Source organism: Chaetura pelagica, unplaced genomic scaffold (assembly GCF_000747805.2).
Source record: "Chaetura pelagica isolate M959 unplaced genomic scaffold, ChaPel_1.0 scaffold90, whole genome shotgun sequence".
Taxonomy (NCBI): domain Eukaryota; kingdom Metazoa; phylum Chordata; class Aves; order Apodiformes; family Apodidae; genus Chaetura; species Chaetura pelagica.
Genome location: NW_009953496.1, coordinates 17,093,174 through 17,097,269, shown reverse-complemented (window position 1 = coordinate 17,097,269; position 4,096 = coordinate 17,093,174).

Genomic DNA, 4,096 nt, shown 5'->3' with positions numbered 1-4,096 from the left:
CTGCTGAACACAGGCTGTGGGTGTCCCTGCAGCCTTCTGCCCAAACACACAGGTCGTATCTGCTGCTGCTTCTCATTCCTTGTCTTCCTGCTCCTGGTGGCCCCACAAAGGGCAACCAGTGTCAAGGTCTGGGGTCTCAGGCCAGTCAATGACAACTCATATTTGTTCAATGCACCTTCTATCCTTGGTCTCTGCTTTTCTGTGTCAACACCAAAAGCAAGATCTCTAGATCCTTGGAGCCAGGACCATGCCACATGATGCACTCATTGCTGTCACAGCTACAAGTCCAGAGGCTTTAGTTCAGTAAGAGCATGTGCAGAGAAAACTTGGGATTAATCTTCGTGAAGGACAAATGGGCAAGTGAAATGCAGAGAAAATGAAAGGCTTGTCCTGTGCTGATAGGAGCACGAGGTGTAAGGAAACCCAGTGACACTTACTGAACTCCCACTGCAGTTTGTGCTGCAGCATGATAGTGGATACATAGGCAATCACTGGGGCATGTCATCAGATTACCAGAAACTTGCTGCACCATGTTATTAGATATGCTGAAAACTGTGCTGTATTTTGTTTCAAACACAGAGTCCATCTTCTGACAGAGCGGTTTGGAGCAGACTCAGAACAACCTGCAATACCATGCTGATCATGTGGATGGATTTTTATAGCAAGGCTGGTCTGACACCCATCAAACTGACTGGAAAGACAGAAAGAAATTCCCCCTCTCATGATGTCCTGCAAGATAGAAAAACTACAGCCAGCACAGCTAAGTAATCCTGAGAAAGCAGCATGGTAACACAGCTGTACAGCTTCCAGTACCTAACCAACTACATTGCTTTAGAGACATACCTTTCAGTGAGCTTGGGGTTCAGGTTACATGAGTGCTTGACACAGTAGTCAGTCTTTCTGCAAACACAGCCCAATCAAGGTAAAATAGGAAAAGTCAGACTCAAAGCTAAAGAACAAACCAGGCATCCTGGGCTACTAGTTTTGCTGCTTATTATTCTGCAAGAGAAAACTATTTGGAAAAGCTGCAGTTGTTGCAGATGCTCTATTTTGCACTGTCACGTTATCTGAGGGATAGGTGAGTGTGAATGAGGGCAGCAAGTGGGGCAGGAGATGGGACATAGGAAACAATGCTGCTGTCTCACTTTTAGGAAATTCTTCTATTAGCATGTGAAGACTTCAGCTACAGTAGAGTCCATTGGATTTTTAGAGAACAAGGTATTGTCTTGCACCTTTTTTTTTTTTTTTTTTTTTTGAGTTACAGGTGTCCTAATATGAATCCTTGTTGCCAGGGAAACAAGTTCTGCAAAGTGGCCACCACAGCTAGGACAGGGAAGGGCCAGGAGAGAATATAGGGAGGGTGCACATGCCTTTTGCAGAGGGAAGGAAACCTGTGAGTGTCCTGATGCCCTGGGGATATCACAGGCATCGGACCAGCTCAGAAGCCTGAGATACTCAGCTCTGCACCCTGCTCCTGTTTGAGATATGATAGCAAGGACAGGCAAAATTCATAAGAAGGTAGATTTTTTCAAGCCAGTCTTGATAAGCTTAGAAATGTGCAAATGTAGACAGATGAACACTGAGTGAGAAAAGAGCATGTTGGTCATAATTTTGTCAAAGAAAGAGACAATAATGATTGCCCATGCAGGTAGACACATCTGTCTGGGTTTGGCTTGTTTCCAGTTCCCATAAGGCAGAAGTACAGCTGGCCTTCACCAAGTTTTGCTGTGGCTGTACAGAAATAGATGCTGGGAACCTGCTATGAAGTCCAAGGAGAAAATGTTTGAATAGAGGATATTGGAGCAGCTTTTGTTGGGTTGGATCAGATGAGGCCAATAGCATGGATAGAGCTGAGGGATTCCAAGGGGTGACAGAAACTATCTCAGGAGACTACACCAGACTGCCAAGCCTAGGCTTCTAGCTGGGATTCCCTCTTCTAAGAGCAACAGAGACAGAACCTGGAATCAAAGAGATAATCAGATGTAATCTGGCACTCCCCAAACTGAAAAATACCTGATCTTGTGTCACTATTATATTTTCCACTGATCCCTTGGATTCCAAGCTCAGCCCAATTGTAAGAGTAGCTATGCTTTCTCAGGAGTACAGCAAGCTATGCCCTGTTGCAAAGCAAGCAACCAAAATGGAACTCACTTTACCCCAGAAGGTACTCCTTTCAGTTGCCCAAGCTGTGGAAAAGTCCCTTTCATTCCTGAATGTATAGAAGACCAAATTAGTTAAAGCTTCATAATCCTACCTGAACATGGTGTCTGCAACACAGTGTCGTGTGTAGAAAGGGGAACACAGCATGCAGACAGGATCACCACACCAGAAACTGTGGCTGTTCTGAAGTCAGGGCATGATTAATTGATAGGAATTTATTTTGGAATTACCTGCAGCTGAGAATGGATTGAGTAGATAGGATACTCCACCTGACCCTGGAGAAAAGCAGAGAGTGCTGTCAGAGATACCAGAAATGAGTCAGCTCCTAAACCATGACAATTAGAACGCATATTGCAACCACAGAGAGGTAACAAGGAAAACAATATAGCAACATACAGACTTTCTGTTCTGAAGCAGATGGAACATGAAAGGAAACTCTTTCAGGAATTAAACACTCTTTAAGTCACAAAAGGTAAAATTACAGAATTGCAAGGAAGAGAAAAGCAACCACATTCAATAAGCAAGTGTCGGTCCACAAGATGAGATTTTGCATGCATGTGATGTTCATGCCAGGCAGAGCAACAGAATTAAATGTATTTGTACCAGATGCAAAGGCAAGATGAGAAATCAGATGTCTCATCAAGAGATGACATGAGTGAATGCACTAGGCTTTGAAAACTAGCAAAATAAGAAGGCAGAATGGCCAAAAGCTAAAGTTACGTATATATTATTTTATAATATTTCCCCTAAGATACTGTAATTTTTAGGCATAAGACCCACAAAAAGCAGTCGAATTAAAATTTTAGGTAATCCATAGAAGCCAATAGTTTCAGCTAAAGCATGTGAATTTATGATCTTAATGGAAAAACTCAGGAAAGATAGTTTATACAGTCAGCAAGATGCAGAAATTAAATCACAATTTTATCCAGGCCTGAGTCCAGCACAGCATCCCAATATTAATGTTGTTCTGATATTACCATAATGGTTTTGCATCTGTGGAATAGCTGCCATGATTTTTACCCCAGAAAGTAAACAGAATGTCTAGAACATGACATAGTTTACAGAGTGTCTGGTATGTTAAGAGAAAAAATTAAAGAGATCAATAAAGTGAATGGAAAGTTTCACTGCCAAAGCATTAGAGCTCACAACTTTATAATAAAGAGCTACCACGAAATAAAGTGAAACATCTATTTGCATACACTCAAGCATCCCAAACAGGTGATTAAAAAGAGCTCAGGACCCAAACTGTTCAGTTGGAGCTATGTTCATGGAGCAGAAAAAGATGTATTCCTAGCATTTGATGCTAAAACTCTGCCCAAGGTCCAAAAAAACCAAAACCAAAACCAAAAATCTTCATAGATTATTTATGCTATTCTCTTAATTAGTAAGTCACACAACTACCAGACTATCAGATCAGAATATTGCTTGGGAGCTAAGCCACAAGTAGCCAAATACCAGTTTCCTCATGAAGGACTAAGAGGCCTGGCAGAGATATTGCTGTATGGGATACAGCTTTGTGGACATGATGCTCTAGAGGCAGAACCTCTGGCAAATCACACCCATAACCACATCTCTCTGCTGGAAACAGCCAGGCAAGTAAACAAAAATGAAAAATGAGAATATTGCAGCTGACTGAAGTATTATTGTTCAATTGGCACAAAGGAAAAATGGAGATGATTGCAAGCTGTTCAGTTAGAGCAGTTCAAGAAATACTCATCTCATCAGCAGGATTTTAACAACCACTTATTAAGGTGTTTATTAGGAAGGTGCTACGATGGTCTGCATGTGCATCCCTGTTCTGTGCAACACAGGCAGGCAATGCACAGTACCTCCCAAGCAGTCTGTCAAAGCCACCCTGAGAGTCTGTACTGGGAAGTGACCTAACCCCATGAGTGATGCAAACTATGTATTTGTAGCCAGATTAAAAAAAAAAAAA